Source organism: Dipodomys spectabilis, unplaced genomic scaffold, assembly GCF_019054845.1.
Source record: "Dipodomys spectabilis isolate Male_0828 unplaced genomic scaffold, ASM1905484v1 ptg000098l, whole genome shotgun sequence".
Lineage (NCBI taxonomy): Eukaryota > Metazoa > Chordata > Mammalia > Rodentia > Heteromyidae > Dipodomys > Dipodomys spectabilis.
This window is the reverse complement of record NW_024870775.1, coordinates 14378782-14405934: the sequence shown is the minus strand read 5'-3', so window position 1 is coordinate 14405934 and position 27153 is coordinate 14378782. Positions and strand designations below refer to the sequence as shown.

The 27153-nt window shown below is 47.7% G+C and overlaps 1 protein-coding gene across 1 annotated transcript in view; it reads left to right on the top strand.

Annotated features, from left to right (window-relative positions):
* The window catches only part of LOC122113891 (semaphorin-4D), a 96236-nt gene that overhangs the window by 33110 nt on the left and 35973 nt on the right, over window positions 1-27153 (top strand). The window lies entirely within an intron of this gene.

Genomic DNA, 27153 nt, shown 5'->3' with positions numbered 1-27153 from the left:
GGGGGATGTGTATGCAGGGCTCCCCTTTGCCCTCTCAGTCTTGAGGTTACTCACAGCCAGCTGGGGCATAGCCCTGCCACAGGTGAATGGGGTGGGTGGCCAGTAAAAGGGGTGTGCTGATCCGCAGCTCCACCACTGGAGGGGCCAGCAGTCTTCAAGGGGCTGCAGGCTCTGTCCTCAGCCTTACACCTGTTATCAGTAAAAGTGGGGTGCAAGTTGTCTCTGCTGTCCCCACGCAGCAGAGGAAGGGACTGTGAGGCTTAGGCCTATCTGGGAAATTCTCACTTTTCTGGCTTGCCTAGGAGCTCAGGAAGGAGGGAGTCTTCCTTTGACTTAGTTGAGGTGAGACACCCACAGAAGCAGAAGCCTGGATTGATGGGTTGGGTTGTGGAAACAGAAAAGGTAGGCTGGTCCCAGAGGTTTGGACTGAAAGTTTTTGCAGACATGTCTGTTTTAGATGAAGTTTGCAGCTGTGACTTATGTTGTAATATTCGGGACATTTAGGTCTCTGAGTCCTGTCCAAAAACACCCAGCTGTGCTGGTAGGTTGTTCCCATGGCCTCCAGCCCCACCATCTCCCACCCAGGGATAGTTCAGCTCCCTATTCTACTTGGGCTCTGGGATCCCCCTGGCTTCTACTTTCAAGTCACAAATATAGTAAGCTCCCCACCCCCATTTGTGGTTTCACCTTGCACAGTTTTAGTTACCTATAAGCAACTAGAAGAAAGAGTGTAATTAGATATCAAGAGAGAGAGAACACCATATTTCCATACTTATATCACAGAGTTGTATCTTGTATATAGTTGTATACTTGTATCTTGTTACAGTTACTCTGATTTGTTGCTAGTCACTGATAATGTGTTACTGTGTCTAATTTCAGATATAGACTGTGTCTTAAGTGTGTATGTGCAGGTAAAAGCAGAGTATGGTCAGTATTATCTACTGTTCAGTACCCATGGAGACACTTGGAACTGTAGCTCACCTATGAAAGGCCATTTAGAGAGGAAATCCTTAGAAAGTTTAAGATATACATTCTAGAGTGAGTGTGGAAGTGGAAGCAAAAAATACTTCCGAGGGACCTTTTCTAGTGTGAAGAAATAGTCCATACAGACAGTTTTGCATTTGGCAGGAACAAAGCAGGCATTATCCTTCCATGTGTCCCCATGGACCTATCTCTGTGATGTTGCTCCTGGAACTTTAGCATGCAATTGAAGGGTGGCTCCACAGGAAGTTGGTGTGTCTACCCAGGGAAGTAGTAGCTAAGTGGCTTGGGAGCCTGGGCATCAAGATTGTTCTGGGGGTACTGGGTGACTGCAGGTCTACTAGTAGGTACCAAGAACTCAGTATATGAGGGCATGGGATACAGAGAGCTTGAAGGCTTCAGGATGGGGACAGACTTCACTTGGGCATTATTTTGGGGAACCAAGAGTGCCAGAACCTAAGGCTGGACCTTGCCTGTGATTTCTTCTCTTACACCTAGATTCTTCACCCCTGATGTGCTTCTTTTGGAGTTGCTAAGGGCAGAAAGTGAAGTGCTTTGAATTTCGTTGCTGTTCAACAGTGTGTATGCACACTGCCATGCAGTTGGAGTATGCCCAGCCAGCTTCTAGAAGGTGTGCTTTATTTTTAGCTAGTGTTGAAAACACTCAGAGCCAGTTTGAGAGTCGGACAATAATGATTTTAATTAAATGACAACCAAATGGGAAGTAATTACTTCTGTGCATTTCCCAAGGCCTGGGAAGGTCTCTCTGGTCCTGTTCGCAGTCCTTTGAGGCTGTTACCTGGAGAAAGATACTCAGGACCCTCCCGCTTTGGCATCTGGGATTCTGTAGGTGCTGGTCTGAAAGCTCATGCATTCATTAGTATATAAAAAAAAAAAAAAGTAAGCAAATCTGAATGCTTGCCTGGGTGCTGGTAGCTCATGCCTATAATCCTAGCTACTCAACAGGCTGCGATTTGAGAATTACAGTTCAAAGTTAGCCTGGATAGACAAATCCAAGATAACTCCTGTCTCCAATTAATCAGCAATAAGCTAGAAGTGGAGCTGTGGCTGAAGTGGTAGAGCCACCAGCCTTGAGCAAAACAGCTAAGGGAGGGTGCCCTGGCCCTGTGTTCATGCCCAAGTTTTTCTTTTTTTTGTAAATCAAAATGTTATTTGGTGTTCTGTAAGCCAAAAGCATAAAGTTTTAATTTAGTGCTGTGGGTTATTGCAGGAAGCTTGTAAAACATCCGGTCGTACAGTGGCTCTCGATGGTCAGGTTGCAAGCATAGATGCCCACACAGGCACAGAGTCCATTTTCAGTGACTGGAAACTTCCCCACCTTCATTCAACACACTGGGCCTGATCCAGCTCCTTACAGCAGCAGCTATTCTTAGCTGGAGCTACTTATCTGTGTTTCAGATATTCACTTGCTAGTCCTTTAGCCAGACATGATACCCAGCCTGGGGTGCCTAAAGTATACGGCTGGTCAGAGTTCAGGCTGGTCTCCAGTGTCAAATCTATAGCCTGCTGTGAAGACTTAGCACCCTAAAGAGAAAATGCTGCACCTTTCATAATGCCTATATCAGTTTTGTGTGGAAGTGTTCTGTTTTGGGTAAATGAAACTAGAAATTTGTGTTGACTTCTGGAAAATTCTGCAGTCACTTGTGCCATTCACCTGGTGTATGCTGCGCAGTGTAGATCTACATTGTTCTGTCTGCCTGGGGTCTGACTTCCCCTCCATTCCAGGCTGGCTTTGGAGGTGCCTGGGGCTTGTCAGCCCCAGTGCCATTATTCTGTACTTTTGCAGGCAGTTAACAAAGCAAACTGCTGGGGCTCATCAGAGAATGGGGTTACCACACTGATGGCATTTCTTCCCAGGGCACTCTGTCTAGATGTGCTCTCAGAGTGCTACAACCCCTCAGCCACTTACTGCCCATCTGACTCTTGTTTTCTGTGAGTGTGCTCATTGGTTTGTGGCTGATTTTCCATGGCATGGTTCTGTCCTGAATGCAGAGGCAATCACAGCTTGCATGTCATGTTTGTGATGAACCTGGTGCTGTATTCTGTACCCCCCACCTTCCCTACCTCTGTACACTTGCTTTGGCAGCCTCTGGGGCCTGAGCAGAGGTACTCTGCCTGTGCAGCTGTGGGGCACCCAGTGGAGCCCTGGGAAAAGACCCCAGGCGGTCCCACATCTGGCTGGGCTATTAATATCCCACAAAGGGTCCATTTTTCCTTGCAGAGTGGGCATGTGGTGGTGCTGTGATGCGCACAAGGGGAGCCTATGAAATGAGCCTTTCAGTGAGAGCCCAGCATGTTCCTATTCATGTGCTCAGGCCTCATGGTTTCCCGCCTGTAGTTCTGTAGCTTGTGGATGGTGGCTCTGGAGCCCAGGAAGAGCTCCAGCTCTCAGGAGACCATCTGGAGATCAATGGGTTATCTGCAGCCTATCAAGCTAGGAAAGCAGGACACTCTTCAGTAGAGAAGCAAGCATTAAAAGATACCAAGATAGGTGTGAGTGGGTTATAAGGTGACAGGTACCCAGGAGAGAAAAGTGGCAATGGGGCAGGACACAGTTTTAGAAGGGGGAGCTGAGAGCTGGGCTAGAGCCAGATGGTGATTGATAACCTGTGGATGAGGAGCCGTATTCCCCACACAGGAGGAAGCCAACACAAAGGTCCTAAGGCAGATGGGAGTAAGACAGGGTTTTTCAGGGGGCACTGCAGGCAGGGGCAGTAACCCGAGGCATAGTTGGGGTAAGGGACATGGGCAAGAAGAGATAGCGTGCTGTGGATGCTGAGGTGGGGCTGAGGAGAGAGGGTTTGTAGCAGGTGTGGGGTCCTTGAGTTTTGCCTGGGCAGTTGGAAAGATGGGGTCTGCCTGGGCTCTGCAGGAGGCATCCAGTTTTGGGGAGGTAAGATCTGGTGTTTGGGGCTAGTGAAGCAGAAGATTCTTCCTCAGTGGGAGGGAACTCCTGGGTGCCTAGGCTGGTGTACAGGGGAACGATGTCAGGACTAGTCAGGGTTGAGGACTCCTGTATAGGGCCTCCTTCATCCGTACCTTGGACATCAGTTTGTGCCTGCTCCTTTTTCATGTTAGCCTGTTGAAAGCTCTTAGGCGTCTCCATCACAGACAATGAATGATGTGTATGTACAGAAGTAGGAGGGTTTGGTTCAGAGTGGCAGCCCGAGGTAGATGAGGGGCTAGGGGATACTTGCCCATGTCCAGAGAAGGCTCTAGGCTATGTGAGCCACGTCCCATCTTGTTTCTTGCAGTCTTGTGTTGCAGGTTGCTAGTTGAGCTATGCCAGTCTACTGAGCTGGCTGCTGTGAGGATGGAGAGTGTGTGTGGGCCACCCACTGTCAGCTGTAGCTGGACATCAGAACTGGGTGTGGTGAAAGTGTGAGGGATGCCAGGTTGGCTTAGATGAGGCGCTTGGCCCCAGGCACCTTCATTCTGCCATCCCTGTGTTCCCCCATCTTGCTCCTCCCAAGGGTCCTGGATGGTCTGCCTTGACCAGGTCAGAGAGTGTTCATTGGTATATGAGCCCAAAGCCCTGAAAACATCGCAGGAATCCCCTGCCTGTTTGCTCCTGTGTGAGCCAGAGACATTTGTCAGCATACCCCACTCAAAGGCATTCACTTCGCCTTAGGGTTTTGCTTTTGTCCTTATGACAGGCTGAGTTCTAATCCTACGACACTGTGAAGGTGGGCTTGTATAAACCGGGTCTCTCAGATATAAGTAAGCATCTTGAGATGAGATCGTTCTGGATTAGCTGGTGCCTGAAGTCATGAGTGCTTTGTTGCTGGGGGGAAGGGGGCAGAGGAGGTGAGACATGGAGAAAGTGTGCTGAAGTAGAGGCTGAAGCAGTGGCTGTGAGGCTGGGTTATATTGTCCATCTGTGTGGGCCATGGAGTTCTCTGATGTGTGGTTAGCCATTTCTCTGGGGGTTTCTGGAAGAGATGAGTATTTGAATTAATGGAGAGTAAGGCAGGTGGCCTTCCTGATGTTGGTAAGCCTTACCTGGTCCATTCTAGGTCTGACCTAATTGTGCTCCCATATGGTGAGGCCTGCCCATCTCAGGTAGCACAGGAAGCTTTTGGGGATGACTTCTTGGGAATGAACAGACCCCAGGAGCCATGAAGCCATGGCAAGAGCCCCAAATGGGATTCTCTAGGCACCTTCAGAGGGCCTAGGTTCTGCTGGTACCTTGACTTTTGTCCAGTGACACTAACTCTAGCTTTATTGCCTCTAGAATTGTGAAAGAATGAATTCCTGTGCAGTTTGTAGTCCTTGGATAGAGCTATTTCAGAAAAACAGTCAATATAAACAGCACTACTGTAAATACCCTGACCACACCTCAGACCTGTCATCTGTGGCTTGGACCGCCGGGTCTGGTTTAGCCGGGTCACAGTTTATGTCTCTTTACTTTGGTAGATCTTGCCAGGTTTGTTTCTGAAGAGATCTAACAGTTGATCTTCATGGAGGGCTCTGCCCCCAGTATCCTCCCTCAGTGGCAGTTACTGTCTTTTTTCTTCCTTAGTCTGCAAGCAGAATGATTGCCTTGCTGCACTGATTGGTGCTCTTGAGACATTGGTGTTCCTGGTGTTTTTGCTCCACATTCTCCCTCCAATGTTTGGGCCCTTCTCTGCCATGTTTTAGGGCAGGGGCATTCCTCCCTCTTGTCCAACCACCCTCAGGGGCTGTGTTGTCATAGATACTGAGCCTTGGCCTCACTTCTATTGTGCAAACATTATTCTCAGTTCTACCATTTGTCAGCAAGATGAAGCTACTCTGTGGTTCAATAAGCCTTTGTTTTCATTTAAGGCTATAGGTACTAGTGTTACATGACTGCCCTTTGATTTTTATAGTTTTATAGTTCTGTGTGTTTGAATTCAACTTTTGATTGTGTCTATAATGCTTCTTTATAATAACATGAATTAAAGTGCTCACTGCTGGGCTGAAGCTTAGTGGTACAGTACTTATCTAGCATGCACATGGTCCTGGGTTCCAACCCCAGCACTGCTTTAAAAAAAAAAATGTCAAAGGAGGGAGAGTCCAATCCCCTATGCATCCAGTGTGCCCACACTACTGAGTCATCTGCCCTTTGACCCATGGATGGAACTTAACACTGTGGTTTGTTATATTCGCATGTCATCTACCCATTCCACAGGCTGCCTTTTCACATGTCTGAGTCACCTTGGTGGCAGTCTTACAGTGGGTTGACAGCTGCTGAAGGAATCCCCTTGCTGTGCTGTGCATTTGTGGGGTGGTGCCATCTTCACACAGTGAGTAGAGGAGACCTCCGTGTACATGACAAACCCGTGTTTCCTCCAGTTGCAGACAGAGGGGCAGAGGGTGGACCAGAGGAGCTGTGCTGAAGTGGGCCTCCAGGGAGGAGGCTGCAGAGGTGGAGAAGGGAGCCATGGGAAAAGCGGAAGTACTCACATGTGCGCAGAAGTACCTGTGTCACGGGTAGTGAAACAAGTGGAGTGAGTGGCCCAGGAGGTTGGTCACTCCCAGGGAAGCCAGTCTGTGGAGGAAGTACAGAGAACCGGTGACAGCTGTGTGGGACGCCTACACTCAGCAATCCTGCCCAGGCTAGGTGGTGACTTGTGTGGAGTGTACGCCTGCAGGGGGCATGAGGTCACATGTCCTCATGGTGGGGTGTCTGTGTCACTGCCACTAGTACAGGTGTCTGATCCTGGGTTGCCTGGTCCTGGTCTACCTCAGGACATTGCACCCTTCTGTTGGCTGATGCTGGTCTCCAAAAGTTTCCTGTGCTGCCTGAGATGCAGGCCTCACCATATGGGAGCATAGTCAGATCAGAGCTGCTTTTGCCCCTGTGTGACTCTGACCCTGCCCCAGCTTTAGGTCTAGAGGTAGGAGTTTTAGGTATCTGACCCCACACAGGACTAACAACTGGGACCAAAGGAGGTTGTGCCTCAACCATTGCTTCAGAAGTGAGTGAACCAGTGCCATCTAGCTGCTTGCCTGCCTTGGGCAGCTCCTTCTTAGGTGGTAGCTCCTGGCTCATCCTGTTTCATGGGTGGCAGTTACAGGTGGATGAGTCCTGATACACTTCACAAGGAGAGACCATTGTCTCTGAGATACCTGCTGGTTCCTCAGGAACAACTGGTCTGTGCCGTCTGCTGTGAGGTCAGCAAGAGGGAAGACTCGTAGCCAGTCTGAGGCCCATGGGAAGGTGGACAGAGTGGCCAGGCTTATGGATGGAAACCTGGATTCATGGGCATGGGATGTTTTACTTAAATTCTCCTTTCAGGTGCCCCACAGCCTATGGTGCACAGGTGTCTATTTTCCAGGGTTCCTATGTTCTGGGTTCCTTCCATCTGGCAGTTGGGTGGCCATACTCCTGCTGTCACCCAGCAAGTCTCATTGTGACACCATGAAGTCTTTCAGGGTGCCATATGGGGTGGGACAAGGCCTCTTTACAGGTGGGCCAAGAGGGCTGTGAGTCATATCCTGGGTGAGAAGTGGCGTCCTCCAGGTACGGCTGAGTGTCATGTCAGGAAGAGGTCATGCTGGTGAGGGTAGAGGTACTGTACCCACTGGCTGTGGGAAATGGTCCTTGTGGGCAGTGTGTGTGGTTCCAGACCCAGTGCAGAGGGTCTGGGCTTTTCAGTCAAATCATTGGGTCCTGTGTTTTCTCACCAGGGAAGGGCAAAAATGACTGAAAGATGGCTTTCTAGGATGGATGCAGGGGTGAGCCCGCCAGAACCTCTGCTTTGCCTTTTCCTTCCTTTTACGTTTGGTTTAGTTCTGTATGCTAGGGCAGATTCTCCCTCAGCTGGGAGAGAATCTCCTGGGCAATAGGGTGATGTTTTTCCAGACTTACCTTGAACAGCAGGTGCGGGAGGCAGACCTCTCCTTGATGTATGCCTTGCTTTTGTGTACAGCACAAAAAGGCCAAATCAGCCTTGCTTTGCCTCCCCTCTTTACTGCTGATTTTGCCACTGCCTAGTCTTCTCTTAGTTCTTCTCCTGTTCCTGGGACTTAAGGAACAAGGTCCATGCTGTCCTTGCACAGCTGGAGACTCCTGGAGACCTACCAACTTGTAGAGACTGTGAGCTTCTAGAACTCTTCAATCAGAGGATCCGCAGGGCAGGGTTGGGGGCTTGGGCAGTTCCTACAGCCTTCGCGGAACCATTTATCCCAGCCTTTTCCATTCTTACTGTGGGCAGTCTAGTGTCTTGGGTCTGGTGTCCTGGGCCCTCACATAGGGAAGGAAATGCAGTCTCAGTTCACTGTTTTCTCAGGGTTCGGAGGGGTCAGTAACATTCTGAGCTCCATGCCTAACTGGGTAGTCTACACACCTATGCTCTGTGCAAGAGGCTGACAGGTTAAGTAACAGGGCCTCATACTGCGTTACATAACAGAGGTTTAAATGCAGGTAGGGGAGGGACCCATGAAGGAGAATCATTGCCTGCTCAGCTGCTGTGATCTGGCCATCTCCAGGAAGGGCAGGCAGATAGATGTACATTCTCTCTCCTCTTCAGTCTTTTGTTCACCATGCTGAAATCCCTTTTTACGTCAGAGCTCAGGAGTGAATTTAATGGGATTTAGTCTGAGAGCAAAGTGGTTGCGTTGGTGTTGAGGGCTGGACTAACAAGAAGAGAATTGGGGACAAAGCAGTCCCAGTCCCAAGGGGATTGATGGAGGTTAAGTGCTTGGGATCCTGGAGCTCTGAGGCAGACCTCTAGGGCAGAGTCTCTTTGCCTGCTGTCTGATTGTTGGCAGCAGTTAGCCATCTGGCCGGAAGGAAAGCCTTACCCAGCGGGGTCCTGCATGTGTGTGGAGGGGAAGTCAAGGGAGGCAGAGCTCTCGGGTATGGTGGCAGTTGGGATTCGGTTGGCCTATGTTCATGAGGTAAGGGTATGCTGGGTAGGTTCATCAGGAGTGTGAAGCCAGCCAGCAGCTTGTGCTGAGGAAGCAGCTTGCCCGGGGAGGTGGTTGTTATTCTTAGATGGCTTCACTGCCCTGAGCGACTAAGGAAGCAGGCTGCAGTTAAGTGAGACAATTTTCAGGAGCTCATAGCAAAGCTATTTGCTTTGTCTTCTTAAACAATCATTTGTGAGAATAATCAAGTCGATGTATACTTATGGATAATGCTGACTTCTGGTTCCGGTTACCACTCAGAGCTGCCTTTTGCCGTCTGACCAGTCCAACTTAACACTGTGGTTCCCTACCAAGGATTGAACACAGCATGTGACCCCACGCATGCACACTTGCTCATGTGTGTGGGTGTCTCACCCCAGAGGTAACTTCTATAAGGGAAGGTCCAGGCCCACTTTTCTCTGCTCATGTTTGGCACTGTGCCTGGCAGTAGCAGGTATTTAGGAAATATCTGCAGATGGATGGGAATAACATTTGTGCAAAGTGCCAAGGGATTTGGCCTTCTTTTTTCCAGCTCAGGGAATGCTTTCCCCCAGAAAGTCTGGCTGCTTTGCAAGCCAAGTGCCAGGACTGGGAGGGGTCAAGGTTGAAGAAAAATAGGGAATGGGGTGGGCAATGAGGCAATGACCTGCATTATTTTGAGCAAAGGCAGCAGAGAGCCATGGAAGAGTTTCTGCCGACACATTGGAGCGGATTTCAATTTTAGACACTCATGTCGCTGCACCGCGGAAGACTTGGTTGAAGTATAGGTGGAAAGAAGGATACAGAAGGTAGTAAGGAATGCAGGGGAAGGTGGTGTGGACACTGCCTGCCATCCAGGAGCACAGAGAGAGTAACAGCTTTCTGGGGTCTTTTTGCTTTACTCAGATAGAAATCATGAACATGCAAGTAGTAGCTCCTCTAGTGCTGGCAGACCTGGACTCTTGAGGGCTGAAGGCATAGAGCATGGGCTGACAGACTAGAGACTTACAGTTCCCTGTTCTGAGAACTATTGGTTCTAGAGACCAGGGACTTAGGGCTTAGTCACTCAGTTTGGAGACCTATTGCTCTGGGCTTTGCCAATGTCTGTGTACTCAGCAGTCAATGTAATCTTCCTCTTAGCAGTAGTCAGTGCCAAGTGATGTTTCAGTTTTCACATTTTGGGTGTCAGGACCTAGTGCTCCTAACAGCTACCCAAGTCACAGCTTTCTAATCTTGGGTGATGGCGTTTGGGGCTTGACAGTGTCCTAGAAGTTTTGCAGAGACCAGGGCCTGCATTCCTGCATTTTCAGCTCTTCACAGCCTTCTTTATACCTCCATGTTGTGTCCACCACATCTGCCTCTGACACTGAAACTATAGCCACTGCAACTGCCACTACAGCTGGTGTTGTTACTTCTCCTCTATCTCTTCTTCATTCTACTAACTCAGCCTAGTCTACTTAGGATAAAATAAAAAGTAGAAGCCAGGCACTGGTGGCTAGCTACACAGGAGGCTAAGATCAGAGGATCAAGGTTTGAAGTCAGCCTGGAAATTTCATGAGACTCATCCCCAATTAACTGCACCAACCAACCAACATTCACTACCAACAAACAAACAAGAAAAACAAGCCAGAAATGGAGCTGTGGCTCAAGTAGTAGAACACTGGCCTTGAGCAAAAAAGCTCAGGGACAGTGCCCAGGCCCTGAGTTCAAGCCCCAGAACCAGTGCCAAAAAAAAAAAAATAAATAAAAAATAAATTTAAAAAGTCGGCAGAGAAAAGATCATTTAGAAGAAGACTTTTGGACTTAGCATCACATTACCAGAGGAAGTGGGAAGCACTAAGAGAGTAGTGTTTCCTGGTTGTCTGGAAAAGTGAGCTGAGCAACTTGGTTATATAGCCAGAGGGGAGTGCGGTAAGGGTAGGTGTACTGATCATGAAAGAGTTATACAAATGAAGGTCTATATTTGTAGCAACCACAGGCCTTTTGCTGGGCCATGATGGGAAGTGATCTCCCTTGCCCCAACCTGAGTGAGAATAGCTCTATCCAGAGTTCACTAAGGTTGTATTTTGCATAGAGTGCTTCTTTAAACCTTGTTCAGGCTGTGCAGAGTGGTTGTGACTGGAACATGTCTTCAGCCATGATTGTGATCCTCTATAGTTGTAAAGTATCCAGACCAGCCAGACTGCCTGCCATGAGTGTAAACCAGCCAGCTGCCAGTGAAGGAAGGGACTGCTTGGCTGATGGTTCCTGGCTCACAGCTGCTGGGCATAAGGGAAAAGTCTGTCAAATGGCCAACTCTTGACAGATTTAATCATTGACAGAAAGCATTAAAGAGTGTTCACAATTAAAGTATAATTAAAGCCCAACATAATACTAAAAATTCTAAAAGCATTTAACAGCTTGTAATATTTAACAGTGCTTTACCATGCTTAACTCTTGCACTAGAGAGAGGTGAATCTTTGTCACTATGACCATGACCTGGTCTGAGACGTGAAACTCTTACATGATTGTAGTTTGTTCTGGGTGGCACAGGTATGGAGGTGCCACAATCTGAGTGGCTCCCTGAACGTGGTGATTCTAAAGGAGAATGCATATCCACTGGTCATGGCCTTTGTTCCATGTGTACTGTTCTTGGTGAGCAAGCTGGGCTCTGATGTTCTTCAGCTGCCTCTCCTGCAGCTTATATGTGCACTTTGCGGATCTCAGTAAGGTGTCCAAGGGCTGTGCACAGGTGCAGATTACAATGTGACATTTTCTTAGGTTAATAGAGTGAATAAATGTTTATAATTGATGCTGGAATATGGTGAACTTGATGGTCAGCCAGCTGATTTTTCACTCAGCCAAACCATGGGTAGTGAATTCTTCAACAGCCTTTCTTTCATTTTCTTTTCTTTTTAAATCTAGAGAACACACAGTACTTTTAAATAGATTTTAAAAACAAACACTTGCTTTTTATCATGAGAGAATTGACAATTTGTACTCTGGGATATGGGTTGGTCATGATGATATCTGGATTGCCCATTTGTTAAGCTAGTTCTTTTTAAACAAGGGAAATTGAACTTTGTGTCACATTATATATGTGGATGGTGCATATTGGTGTTTGAAACTATTACCCTTTTTTGACCAGTTAGAAAGATATATATATATATATGTATATATATATATATATATATATATATATATATATATATATATGTTTTACTTTATTATTATTATTTTTTTTTGGTCAGTCAAGGGGCCTGAACTCTGGGCCCAGGTGCTGTCCCTCAGCTCTTCAGCTCAAGGCCAGCACTCTACTACTTGAGTCATAGCTCCACTTCCAGCTTTTTCTGCTTATGTGGTGCTGAGGAATTGAACCCAGGTCTCATGCATGCAAGGCAAGCACTCTACCACCGAGCCACCTTCCCAGCCCCTTATTTTTATTTTTCTGGTGTTAAATCTCTAATGACAGAAGAGATACATTGTCTCATGTGTAGTGTTTCTCTTAACATTAGTGTTGTCTCTGCTTGGTCTCAGGCGCCTGGGTCATCCCTCTGTTCAGAGTTGTACCCTGCACAGCCTTTGTACCTCTGCTGCATAGAGTAGCTAAGGGCTTGGCCCAGGGCTTCACAGGAGCTAGTGGGATCCCAACATGTCTGCCTTTGGGATGTGTCTACAGTCTGTGCTCCAGTGACTCCAATGTGGAATGAGCTGAGAGGCAGGAGCAGCTCTCTTTTCCTTCCCCTTGGAGCCCCCAAGTGCTCTGTGAAGCTATGGCCTTATGTGCCATTGCTTGGTAGGCACTGCCTGGTGGACAGTGGTCTGTATGGCTTGGGTGCCGGGCTAAGTGTCCTCCTTCCCTGGGTCTGACTCTCTAGCCTCCAAGGCAGCCTTTCTCCTTCCTCAGCCCCAGCCTGCCCTGCCCCACACTCTTGAATTGGTCCGCTTGGGAAAACAATCAGGGCCCACATCACCGAACAGCTCTGCTATTTACAGGGTAGAGAATGGAGACAGGCTTGTTCCATGACCTGCGGGGAAAACTCACCACAGGGCCTTGTTCCACTGCTGAAGGGTGCCTTGTTGTGGCCACAGTGGATCCAGCTGCCTGTGGGCATATGCCCCACACCCTATCCTGGGTGTACCCGGACTGATAACACAGCCCTTGGACCCCTGTGGTCAGGACAGTTGTCCTAGGAAACCTTCCAGGAAACAAGCCCTGAGCACTTGCTCTTCAGGCAGCCAGGGACCACTTGCCAGAGCAGGACAGGAGCCCGGCCTGGAAAGGTGAGCAGCTTGGGCAAGTGGGTGGACAGGCAGTGGGGCTGGCTGTTTGTCTAGTCTGTAAAGGTGGTCTGGTTATCATTTCTTCCCATAAGGGCTCTGTTAGGAGCCTTTTTCTAAGGGGGCCAGAGCTGGATTCCCACCACCTATCCCATTGAGCACCTGATGATTCACCCAGGTGCTTGACTTTGAAGGTAGGGGGTCTGGTTTAGCTGTAGACTCTGGGGTAACAACCCTGTGTTCCCTCATCACAGGGCTGACACTGAATGCATCTACTGTAACATTATCCCACCAGATATGCCCACTGGGCAGCTTTATTGTTTGAGTTCATTTGTCTCATGGATTTCTGTTTCTTATGTGTTCTGTAGGGAAGAGAAGGTATCCCTAAGTGTGGTGACTTGTGGGCATAATCCTGGCAGAGCCGTACCCAGCTCAGTAGTCCGTGGGCTGGGACTGCTGTGCTGATGGAATCTTAGGCTCCAGTGTAGGATCCAGTGCTGAGGTGACCCCAAGGGTGGCCTCAGGAAGCAAGAGTAAGTGGAGGTATTTCAGGCACCCTCTTGTTGATGATTCATTCATGAAAGTGAGAACTGAGGGTTGCAAAATCCTTAGGAAAGGCAATAGGGGACAGAAGGGAGGGGCTAGAAACAAACTTGGGCCTGCCCTGGAAACTGCTGGAAAGAAACCTGGGAGCCTAGAAGAAAGCTGGGAACTGCTGGGGCCCAAAATTTACATAGGAATGGTGTCTCTCAATGGGGAGCTGTAATCCCTCCAAAATTGGGATCAGATTTGCATCTGAATGACTCTTTAGTCCGGATTCCCTTGGAATGTGCGGCCCTGTGTAGTTCCCCGGTGCCATCTGGGGCCCTGTGCTTTTTACTCAGCCTGCATTTTTGACATCTCAGGACCCCCTCCTCCTCCACTGACTTTCATGCTGTGCCCAGCTCCACAGGACCCCCAGAAGCTGGGATTCTCTGTACCTACTGTGCTCTCCCTTGGAGCGCACTGCCCCAGTTCTCCAGGGAGCCAGGGGAACTGGGAGTATTTAGGAGACCAACTCGTCAGGTTTGATGTGAACTTTTTGGTTATTAAAAAAAATGTCCTCTCAGTTCATAGCATGAAGGATTCCACCTCAGTTAAAGTGACTTTTCTAGGAAAAAAAAAACAACAAAACAAGCCAGGAGTTATGCCCACACTGAGTTGGCAGGTGCCAGCCTGGCTGCCTTCCTGTCACTTTCCCTGACTGGACCCCAGAGACTTGAGATCGAACTGTTTACCGTAGCATTAGTCCAGGGTCTGCTGGAGAATGAATAATGGCCTCACTCCTGAAGCTGTCTTGTGTTAGGTAACAGGGGTGGGGCTTTGCACAGGTGATTAAGTTCAGGGCTTGAGATGGGAGATGATCTTGAATAACTCAGGGGTCCTTAAGTATAATCACTAGAATCCTGTCACTGGATGGAGGTGAAGTTTAGTGAAGCTCTCCCACTTTGATCACAGAATAAGAATTTCCTCACAAGTCACAATGGTAAGAAAACTTGGCAGAACTTTATTGAGTAAGTAAACAAGCAGGCAAGCAGACAAACAGACAAAGAAAAGGAGACAAACAGAAGGATAGGGACGCACCTAGCAGAGTATGGGCGCACTCATAGGGAGATAGAGACATAGACACAGACAGACAGACAGACAGACACACAGATACACAAGGAGACATCTAGAGAAACACCCAGCTCCTTGGGCTGTTGGGGGTATTTATAGGATAAAGGCAGGAGTCTAGTTTCAAAGCTAGGTGCTCTAACCACACCGGTGTTATTCTCTGCGTTTCCAGGTAAGAATGCATCTTGCCATAAAACAGATCCTTATCCTTGAAACAAGGATGCCCTGCTATGTGCATTTTGGGGAATCCTATCAGCCAGTTGTTAATCCTTGGGTGAGAAATGTATCCCTCAGGAAAGAATGCATGCAGTTGTCTCTCTTTGAAAGATAGCATTTCTAAGTTTCTAAATACCATATTTCTTTTTTTTTTTTTTGGTTTGTCGGTCATAGGGCTTGAACTCTGAGCCTGGGCGCTGTCCCTCAGCTCGTCAGCTCAAGGCTAGCACTCTACCACTTGAGCCACAGAGCCACTTCTGGTTTTCTGGTGGTTTATGGGAGATAAGAGTTTCACGGCTTTTTTTTGCTTGGGCTGGCTTTGAACCGTGATCCTCAGATCTCAGCCTCTGAGTAGCTAGGATTACAGGTGTGAGCCACCGGCACCTGGCTCTAAATACCATATTTCTGAGTTGCCTACACCAGGCCTCATTTTCCTTAAGTTATCCTCCTTCATTTCCCCTAACATGACTTTGGTTCTCTTAATCTTAAGGGAAGTACATGAAAGAATATCTCCTGTATTTGCTGTAACCTGACCATTCCTCATTTTCCCTTTATCCACCTGCTTCATTTCCCCTAAAATAACTTTGTTCCCTTAATCTTAAGGAAAATATATGAAGGAATATCTCCTGTATTTGCTGTTACCTGGCCCATTTTTCCCTAGCCTATCTGGCTCCAGTCCTATGGAAGGATGGAAAGGCAGAGAGGAGATTCATTACTGTTAATCAGTTGTTAACAAGCTATAGGTAACCTCTATCTCATTGATCTCCTTGTTGCTTTAATTGGAAATAAAAAGGACTTTTCTAACAAAGACTCCTTTTGCCACAGTTCAAAGCCATCCCAGGCACAAAGAATCCCTCTAAAACTCCATCTCCCAGCTAATCAACACAGAACCAGGCTGGAGTCATCCCTCTAAAACTCCATCTCCCAGCTAATCAGCACAGAACCAGGCTGGAGTCATGGCTCGAAAGTCACCTCTAAGTATCCAGCCTAAGGCTAGAAGTGGTGCTGTAGCTCAAGTGAGTAGAAGTGCTCAGGGACAGTGCCCAGGCCTTGAAGCCAAACCCAGTAAATGCCAATTGGGACAAGCTATCCTAGCAATGGACACTGAGACACCCACCAGGACAAAGTCAGTCCTGACAATGGAAAACCATGGAGAGGAGTAAGAGGAGATGACCTCCTAAATGGAGTCACTTTACGCTCGCCCTTTCAAAATTAATCAGAGCTGGGAGATCAAGAGAAATAGTTGTTTGCCCACCTAATATCCATACCTGTCTACCTTCTAACTGGACAGAAAGTTAACAGTCTTGCCTTTGTTACCTGACTGGTACTCCCAACCAGTCCATTCTGCTCTCCCCTACCCAGTTACCCAAAAGACCCTGCTGCTACCTAGATATTGGAGGCTGCCATGTGCTCTCTCTGGGAGAAATATGGCTCCTCTAAGAAACCTTGTAATAATCTTTCTCCTGTGCCTGTGTGCCTCCATGTGGCCCCCTGGGATGGATGTGACAGATCTTTTCAAGTATGTCTCTTGGAGGGAGGAGAGACTCTGTCTCAACTAGTTTAGTTCCAATTGTAAGTAAATTCAACTAACAAAAGACAGATTAACAGAGGGAAAGGAAGGCAGGTTTTAATATTTGCATGTGTTGGTACTTAACAGAACTGAAATGAGAATCCAAAGAGCAGTTAAAGTCAAGCTGATGTCTTGTTTAACAAAAAGTAATAAATGGCAGAGAAGTTACTAGACAAGGTTAGAACAGTGGTAGGTTGTGTGGGGTAACTAGGAAGCATGTGGATGAGGGTTGTTTAGGAGGGTTTGTGCACAGATTGATGTTGGAGTGGTCTCCAGTCTTCTTATATCCTTTGAGGAATTTCAGCAAAATGGGAAACATACTGGGAGTAATAACACATTTTATTAAGAAAAAGAAGGTCATTAGAATAGAAAGATGCTTTCAGGTATGAAAGTGAGTTGTCTCAGAAAAAGATTGAGAATAACCTTTGTGTCTACCCTAGCATAAACTTATTGAAGTTCAGGGCTGTGAGTGTCAAGGCCTTCTACAGGACCAGCCTACAGGGAGTGATTAACAATAAAAATTTGAAAGAATTTATACACAACTCAAGAATCCACTACACATATGTGATTACCTATGACCACCTAAGAAGACTCCAGAGGAGAAAATTTAAAAGTACATTGAGAGTAGCCTACCTTTACCTGATTAGACCTGAACCTGTTTTCCACTTGGAATGAGGGCATAATGATGACCAACATTCCCAAGCAGAGTTTCTATCACACCTCCTTCCTTTCCAAAAAACTTACATGTAGGCAAACAGGTGGGGGAAAATGGCAGGGGCAGGGAGAAAGAACAGGGATTTTGTCATGTCCATATGCACTGAACCAAAGATTCTACATTTCAGGCTTACTTTGCCTATTCCCATGGCTGATGCCTAACTGCTATCACTTTTATAAAGAGAAACTTAATGCCTTGCTTTTAGGCAGAAAAGAGGAGAGCAGACAGTCCTGTGTTTTCTGTTTCTCACTTGTCTCAGCTCTCAGAAGTTCTCATGATAAAGCCGCCTACCTGGAATAGTATATTCAGAATCTACCCTCTGCTGTGAAGCTGGAGGAAGGGACCAGGTATCAAGGAAGCTGAAACAGGAGAGGCTGGAGCAGGCAAGGAAAGACTTTCTTTTCCCCTGACCTCCAGGAAGCACACGGTCAACTCCTGGATTTTAAATAGTCCTCTGTCAAGGTCTGACCATTATAGCCCTGAGGTACATAAAGCACTTGTCGTTTGAAGCCACTGAGTTTGTGCTCTGCTCCTTCCCCTCCCCTCCCTTCCCCTCCCCTTTCTTCCCCTCCCCTCCCCTTTCTTCCCCTCCCCTCCCCTGCCCTCCCCTCCTCTCCCTTCTCCTGCCCTCCCCTGCCTTCCCCTCCCCTCCCTATTCTGGCTGCTGAGGAAGTAGACTTACATCTCTAGAGAAGCAAGAACACTCTTCTGGGAATTGAAGGCCATTTCCCCTTCTTTATGGGGCACCTGAAACCATGACCATCAAAAGAGAGTAGAAGGAAGTTGCAATCATTGAAAAACCATAATTGGTTCTAAGGAAAATAGTGAAAAATACCTGTGCAGATTGCATGTCCCATAACTGAATACTGGTTGGTTTTGGTCCCTCTTCCTAGTTGTTGGTTCATGGGATGGTATCAGGCCAGCCCTATGTGCCCCTAGCTGAGACCCAAGTGTACCTTGTTGGCCTGACTGCAAAAGCGGAGACCTCCTTCCTCCAGATGAGCAGTCTGTGTAGCTGTATGCAGGTTAGGCCCTGCCCGATTAGATTCATGACTGTGTTTTTACATGGAGAAGCCTACACTTAAGGGATCATTTATCATCTCCTCTCTGCATTTAATAATATACTCTGTTCTTCTGTACTTGCCAAGAAACACTGACTTGCCTGATTTGTGCTGTGTGCATATTTTCTTAACTCCTTCCTGATGTGCACACATTTGGTTGATGAGGTTTTGCTATGAAGGCATCTTGAGATAAACATCCCTGAGCTGGCATCCTCTTGAACTTTGGGATTCCCTCAGGCTGAGGAAGCAGTAACACACTCCTGGAGATTCAAGGCCAGATCCCTGTAAGGGATCTGAGGTGCAGGACCATCAATGGGAAGAATGAGGACAGCTTCTGTTGTTGAAAAATTCTAATTCTAAGGACAGTAGTGAATAATGTTCCTACCACTCCAAGTAACCTAGTACTGGTGGGTTTTGTTTCTTCCTCATGGAGGTCCATTTACTTGTCTACATCTATGTTAAACCAGGCCAAGCTGGTCAGGCTCCCTTGCAGCAGAGGCTAGTTTCTGCCCTCACGGGTGAGCCTTGAGCCTTGCTGGTTTTCTTCTATGCTTAGGAAGATGTGGCCTATTTGCCCAGCAGGCCAGCCACCCCAGGGCAACAGTCACAGTAAGTTGTCTCCCACTGAGGACTGGGGTCCCTGGAATGCCCCTGTGTGGGGTGCACATGGTGGGCAGTACAGAGGGAGCTGATGTGGACTTGTGGATGGAGCATGATGTGGTGTATTGTGGCGTGAAGTTGTGTGATGCCATTTGGCATGGTGGGATGGTGTGGCAGGCCATAGGGAGTTTTCTCTGTTTCCCACCTGCTAATTGCTAAGAACTTCCTTTAGTTCTGACATTTTATGATGTTAATTCTTGACCTATGAGTAATCCCCCTCCTTGTGTTTGAAATGGTTCCAAAATCTTCTGTCTCCAGCCATCTCTTTTCCAGTGTTTTGCTACCCCTTCTGTCAGCCTGTCCTCATGAGGTCAGGCAGAGCAGCTACTTTGGTAACTTGCATACAGGTTTTATGGCTAGAGTTTGTATGAAGGTTTTATGATGTGTTTTCATACCAGTTTGGCATAGGGCAGACTTTCAGCACCCATTCCGAGTGTGTCACTGGTCACCCGGTGTACTTTAGTACGTGCATGGATTGATTTCTTCATTATTCCTTTCAAAAGCTAGCAAGAAAAAGGAGAAGTGCCAGTGAGCATTATTGAAGAGCATAATAAGCAGTGGGCACTGATTTGGAAAAGCTTGTTTTCTGGGCTTCCTGGGTACATGAAGACCTTCTCTCCGTGGTGGGTTCACATTCCTTAGCCAAGCAACGTGTGTGCCACCATTGTCCATTGTCCCTTTGTGGTCCAAGAATCTGCTCTTTATAAAGTGTATGGACTCTGAACTTGTAGGAATCTTGCAATCTTGATTTAAAGGAGCTTGCAATCTTGGTTTAAAGAAGCCTGCAATCTTGATTTAAAGGAGCCCCATTCAGCCCAAGCATATTTATCAATTCCTATCTAGGCCTTGTCTTGACAGGGGTGGGAGCCTGCCTGCAGTGTCTGGGTCTGTAGTAGTGTTGGGGACAGGTCCTGGATCAGATACAGAGGATCAGAGGATGACTTGCCCACCTACTACTTAACACCAACTAGGGTTCTAGCTCTATATCATGATTTTCCTTCTCTCAAAATAGGGGTGATCCTGTCACTTAGAGTAATTAGCAAGGTCCATGTAAAAACTTGAATGTATTTGGCAGCAGGTTTAAGCCACTCCACAGATGTTGGTGTGGATATCCCCTGTTACTGGTGGCCTGAACTGCTCTTCTTCCTGTCCTGAGAAGGCTCTTGATGTGGCAAGAAGTTGGTGCCACCTCACTGGAGAGTTGGTGGCCTGTGGTGGCTAGGGATGCTCTTGGATATGCTAGTATGGGGCCAGTGACTCTTGGCTACAAGGTGTGGATGGGTCCCACAGTCAGTAACTTAATGCCTTTGGATTTCTGGGCCAGGCCTTGAGAGTCTACAGGTAATCAGAAGCACCCAGTGGACAGAGCCCCAGGGAGGTACTATGGTGGCTGCTTACAAAGTGTACATAAGAAGGACCAGAGCACTCTATTTTGCTGTATACAGTTGTCTGTTAGTATCCACAAGTTGATCTTGCAATTCCTACAGATCTGTGTGCCATAAAATAACATGTTTGCATACATCCCTGTATACTTTAAATCATCTCTAGATGGATTAAGGTAACTGATACAATGTAATGTAATTTGAGTAGTTGTTCCTACGGTATGTGTAGGGTATGATGACAAAAAAAAAAAGACAGGTTTAGTATAGATCCAGTTTTCAGTATTTCCCATCAGTAGTTGGTGAATCTATAGATAAAGGTAGCCAGCCAGGGTGTGGAAGCTTTTTTGCTTTCTGGTGGCATTTCATGGTGAACTGGCTTTGCTGCGCCCGTGTGTGTGTGTGTGTGTATGTGTGTGTGTGTGTGTGTGTGTGTGTGTGTGTGTTGTGTGTGTGTCAGTCTGTCTGTCTGTCTGTCTGTCTGTCTGTGTGTCTGTCTGTGTGCTCTACATAGAGGAAGTTGCTTTTTTGGTGACCCATGCTGTGTGACCCTAAGCTTCATGTCTCTGTCTGTTGCCCCTGTCTGTGACAGAGAAGGCTACCTCTTACGTGGTTCTTGGGATCCATTGAATGAATATCTGTATAGCACTGAAAACTGCACCTGGCTCACAGTGGAGGCCTCCACCTCCTCCAAGGTCTGCCTGGCACCCTCCCAACAGCTTAGGTGGAGTTGCTACTTGAGCTTGTATTGGCAGGGTCTATAACCTGTCAAGTGCTAGCAGGTATTATGTTCCTCAGGCTTAGGTACCTGCTGCAGGGACTGTGGGGGGAAGGGGAGCTGGGGGAGGGTGATGGCTGTGATTGTGAGATCTGGAAAGAAATAGTGTAGGATGTAGTAGGCCTAGCAAGAGCCAAGGAGACCAGGTAGCATCCTACACTTGTGCCCATAGTGATTGTCAGGAAGAGGCTGCCCAAAGAACTGCATAATATTCAGCCATGCCTGTCCAGGAGTCCTTCCAAAGCAGGGTGGCTGTCAGTACTGCCACAGTGACCCTTGACTATGGAAGGGCTGGCTGGGCCCTCCTCACCCACAGGACCAGCTGAGTCCCCCTTCAGATGACCACCTCTCTCTAAGGCAGCACAAAGAGAGGGTGGCTATGAAACCAGCTGGACCTGGAAGCATGAACGTTCCTTGGGGTGCACATTTCCCATGGCACCTCCTGCTCCCAGGAGGGTCTGGCTACTTCTTGTGAGCCTCAGTTTGGCATTGACAGGGGATCTTGAGAGGTGATAGCTGCATGTTTCTGTCACTGTGACATATCTGTGATGTGATGAGCTGCAGGCCTGGTGTCAATTCATGAGTTCAAGCCTGTGTAGGTGGCTGAGTGCAAACCCAGGGGGCCAGGAGGCCCAGCACCATTCATGCACCTTACATAGAGGAAAGCATGCTCTCTCTCCACGGTGAATAAACATATGAGCAGGGCAGATTAGTTAACACAAAATACATTGACTTCTCAAATCCCGTAGTCACGTGTGCAGTGTCCACTGTTGACCCTGCTCCTCGTTTGCAGTACTGCCCCATTCAAGGCCCTGTTAGGGCCCTCACCTTCTGGTTTGGCACTATCTGATGTGACTTCTTTTTAGTGGGACATATGGCCACAGTCTCTGCAGAGCATCCTGGACTTTAGGAGTAGGTTGCTGAGCATATTCAGGACCATGCCATTGTCCTGAGGTAGTGTCCAGGCAGCAGAATCATCTGTCCAGCTGTTGGTGCAGCCTTGCTACTCTTGATGTAACAACGTTCTAGAATATCTGGATTTTTTTCATTAGGGTATGGATCCTTATGAATTCCAAGACTTGATGCTCTTTACTTGAGATAACTCTGCTTTGTCCACATGTCTTTCTTACCCTGACCCTAGTAGTAGGTCCTGCTCCTTCCTGTTTGAAAGAAGACAGAGCAATGGCCAGGTGACCCTGAGGGTGGTATAGGATCTAAAAGATGATTGTGCATTGGTGTCTAGTGACAGTGACTCAACCAGCTCCTCTCTCCCCCATGCTGATTGACCATGCTTCACACATGGTGAATCATGTGGAAGGTGACACATGGCTCACAAAATTAGGAATCTCACCCACTATCGCATTCCTGACCTGCCATGGGCTGGCTAGATCACACACCCAGGGCTTCTGAACTCAGCCCACAGAGTTCCAGATCAGGTACCATTGTTGAGGGATCTGGTTTGCCAGGACAGGAGGGCACAGGGAGACAAAGGAGGTGCCTCTCCTGTTTAAAGTGTGCAAAGGTATCCCTGGGATGGTGGACCCCATGATTACAGCAGTGGGTGATTCCTCAGTGGCTCTGTTTTCTGTAGGGAGGTCAGCAGAGCTCACTCGTTGTATCTTTCCTGTCACTTTGGGGTCACATGAATGTATCTGCTAGAGCAATTTGCCTGGGCCATACTCCTACTCTTCCCCCGCCTCCCCTCTCCAACTTTTCATAACATCTACAGCAGTATGGAGTCAGGCAAACTTGAGACTTGAGTGCCCCTTCAGGTTGTGGCTTTATTATCTTAGCTTGTCTTTTGCCTTTCTGCCTCTTGGGAAGATGTGGAGGAGAGGATAGACCAGTTTCACGTGCTGCAATGAGAATGGGTGGTAAAGGATTGGTTCACTAGATTACAGTTCTTCAGAGTTGGATACAATATTGGTCTTGCCATGTGGTCATTTAGCTATTTGGAAACAAGAAACTGATGGGAAATCTGGCTACAAACATGGCAAAGGTTGCGGAGAAATTTCCTCATGAGCCAAGGGAACACTGGAGCTCCTGTCTGGGGAAGAACTTAGGCCTTCCAAGGTCAGGCATGTTCAGGGCAGGAAGTTGTCTCCTCCTGGTTTATAATGCCTTGATGATACTGGTCTGCTCAGTGAACACTGGCCTACTCACCCTCAGTGACCAGGTGGTGAGCTGGTGGACCTGTTGTCCTCCATACGTAGGAGGCTAAGGCAGGAAGACCGTTTGAACTTGGAAGATTGAGGCCAGTTAGAAATATAATGGGCCTCTTGATCACTTCCCCCAAAAGAAAAGATGTTGCAAAGTGTCAAATAACCAGTTGGGCTGAAGCTGCTTGCCTGATACCAAGGACAAAGGTATATTTATTGGGGGCTCTGCAGGCTGGTAGGTACCAGTGAATCAAGGTGACATACATACAGCATGTGCATAAATACAGTGGCAATTGAATTGACAGTTGGTAGTAAGAGAGGACCAGGTGGTCCCAGTGATGAACTCTTTTCTCCTAATGGGAGAGAAGTGAACCTAGGCCTTCACAGAGCACATCCTGGAGCAGGTGACTCCCCTCACAGGCATGCCACGTCCTTGGGAGGGATTGTAAGACAGAACCTCCTGTTGGCTCAGGACCCTGCCCCACTGGTTATAACCTGTGGTCATGCTGGCCTGAATTTTGCTGTGTATTTCCAAGACATTGCACAAGATGAAAGCAGTTCTTGAAGAATAGCATTTTGTGGATTTGAGACCTTAAAAAAGAAATCACAGTGTGTACTTGTCTGTTCTTTCTTGCTGTAACTGTGCATGTTGTGTGCAGCTAGGCTCAGTCATTGTGACAAGGCAGGAGAATCCCAGCCTGAATGAGGGTTTGGTGTCCTATAGTGGCATGATCTCTCCTACCCACCCCCTCCTGGGGGCCCATACAGGGATCCAGGGGCTGCATTGGGTGGGTGTACCAGGTGTCACTGGAAGAGAGGATTAGAACCACTGACTCAGAGACATGAGGCATCAACTCAGAACACATCAGGAGAGAAAATGCTCCAAAGTTTGCGGTGGCCGGAGTCTGTACTGGCCATTCCTTTCCTATGCTGTGTCGCGCCCCATGGTCTGTGTGATGGATCTCTCAGAGCCTGGGGGTGCTGAAGTAGCCCACAGTCACTGTAGGGCCACCAGGGCTCTGGGCTACTGGTGGGGTTTTAGAAACTAGGTTTTCCTCCGCACGGGAATGCCATCAAATGTGGCTCATCTGAGCCCAGCCCAGAATCATTGAGGTGAAGGGCTGGGCAGAGCAATGGGAATAGAAGTGCTGCTGCTGCTCTGGAAGCAGCTAGTAGGCTGCACAGTGGAGATGTCACAACTCTAGGCCACACCACTGGTGCAGCAGGTCTCTGGCCTTCTGTGACTGAATTGTGGGAGCAATTTGTTCCAGTGTGGAATGCTGGGGTCATTCACATGCATACCCAAGGATGGGTAAATGCTTGGTCCGTCCTTGGAAAATGGTGCCCAGGTGACTGACAGCTTAAGGCTGTCAGGAGGCCTGCCTCGTTTTCCTCAAAGGTCACTGGTAACTTGCTCACTTTCCCTCAGTTAATATCCTTCCTGGTTAGGTTTTCCCCAATATCCAGTATGTGAGGATTCGCTGAGTAGAAACTGAGCAGGCAGGTCTGTAGTGGCCCTAGCTTGGATGCTGAGCCACTGGTGGCCTGGGTGAGGTGAGGGCAGGTACAGTGGGGGAAAGGCAGTTGTCTGGGGCGCACAGGTGGTAGTCTGAAGGTACAATCTGGCTGTCAGATATGGCTACCCACAGGCTGCTCATGCAGACCCTGAGTGAGTCAGGAACTGCTCAGTCTGCTTCCATGTATTCTCAGAGTTTATTGTATAGGGAAAGTGGAGGAGCATGTGCTTGACAAGTTGTAGGTTACCTTTCAGAGGTAACCTTACTCCAGGGGAGGCTGGGCCCGTCTTCTGCAAGCCTTGGAGAAAAGTAGAAGGATTTGAGGCCAATAGTCATGTGATGCCAGCTGCCATTTAGAAAGAATGACACATGGCTGGGGATTTCAGTGTGCTCTTAGAAAGTGACATTCATTCCTCTCTCAAATTGGCCCCCCTGAGGTGAGCACTGCATAAAGGAGGCAGAGTTGGTTAGAATGAGGTATTCCTACAAAACTTGAACCACTCGAGTGCTTATCCAGTCTCTCTCCTGTTTGTGGGACTTCCATTTCAGCGAAAGCCATTTAGTAAAGTAGTTTTACTTTGAGAAATGCAAGGAATGGGACCTCAGTGGTCATTATGATGTGTTCTTAAGATTGTCAGAAGGTTTACTCCTTCTACCTTGACCTTTTCTGAGTTTTAAGTTTCCACAATGACAATATCTTACTTTGGATATCAGATTAAACACATTCTAATCAGACCAGGTGTGGTGGGATATGCCTTTAATTCCCAGCTCTTGGCAGGCTCAGTAGGAAGATCATGAATTCCTGGTCAGCTTGGGCTACATAGTAAACTACTGTCATAAAATAAAATATTCTAATTTGAAAACTGTATACTTAAGAGTTCAGGTAGTAGTAAAGAATCCAAATTGTAGCAGAACGTGATGATAGTCACCTGAAATCCTGTTACTTAGGAGGCTGAGTTAAGAGGTCGTTTGGGCTACACAGAGACCATGTGTCTCCCTCCCCCCCCCCCCCAAATTCTAATTGTGAATGACAGGTGTTTCCTATTGCAGGTCAGACCCAGTCTCTAGTCACTTCTGCCAGCCAGCTTGTCCTCCATTAAGTGTTTGTGGATTTTGTTGTTGTTGTTGTTTTGTGCCAGTACTGGGGCTTGAATTTAGGGTTTTGTGTCTCAGCTTTCTTGCTCACAGCTGACCCTCTACCTGAGCCATATCTCCAGTGTACATTTTGCTGATTGATTGGAGAGGGAGCCTCTTGGACATTCCTGCCTGGGCTGGTTTGCAACCCCAGTCCTGCAGGCCTCAGCATACTGAGCAGCTAGGATTCCAGATGTGAGCCACCAGACTTGGCTCTTAATTAAGTTTTGTCCTAAGTGAATTGTCCATTTGATTAAATTATACACACATGGGTCACATCCCATATGCCTTCAAGAGGGGGAATTATATTGTACCCTCTGTTGGGAATCTGTTTTGAGCAATAGGTCTGAGTACCCTTTCATATCAATTTATCTTTGTTGTTGTTGTTATTTTTGTTTTTTACTTTGTCTTTTTAAATGATAGTGGGTATTGAACTAAGGGCTTCACACAGCAAGCTTTCTACCACTTAAGCAACACCCCTAACCCTTTTGTTTTTATTTTTATCTTCGAGACAGGGTCTCTCTGCTATCTTTGCCCCCACCCCAGCTTTAAACTGCCTCCCGAGTAGCCAAGATTACAGGTGTGCACCACCAGGTCTGACTGCTTTACTCTTTTTTTGTTTGTTTGTTTGTTAACAGTTGCATAGTATTCTACCCAATGGCTGGCTGTGCTATAATTTGTGTAGAAAGACATTTACACATACAAATAAATATATGTACAGATTCTGCTGGACTTCAGATAGTGTTGTCTACCAGTTGGTGAGAAGCTTCACCATGTTCAAATGCGTTGACCTCCAAGTTGGAGCCGGTGCTGGAGTTTGGGACCCTCCGTGCCTAGTGCCCTGGCTTGCTAAGCCTTGCCCACAAGGCATCTTGTGAACATGGATATGGGCAGCTGGTGGCAGCCAACTACTGAGGGCAGGTCAGGTATTGGACAGTAACCCATCCTTTTCTTGTATTTCATAGCGTCATCTTAGAGAGATGTGCCAGCTAGCAAGATTCACTGCAAACACTTGTTGGTGTTTTCTTAGGTGTGCCCAGTGTGGTGGTGTAAGCTCATCACATAAGTTAAGCTTAGATCCTCACAACAGTCTAGAGAGGCAGGCTGTATTGATCTGTCCACTTTCTGAGAAAGAAGCACAGAGAGACCCAGTAACTTTCCTGAGAATGCCCAGTTTGGAAACGCCAAGCTTGGA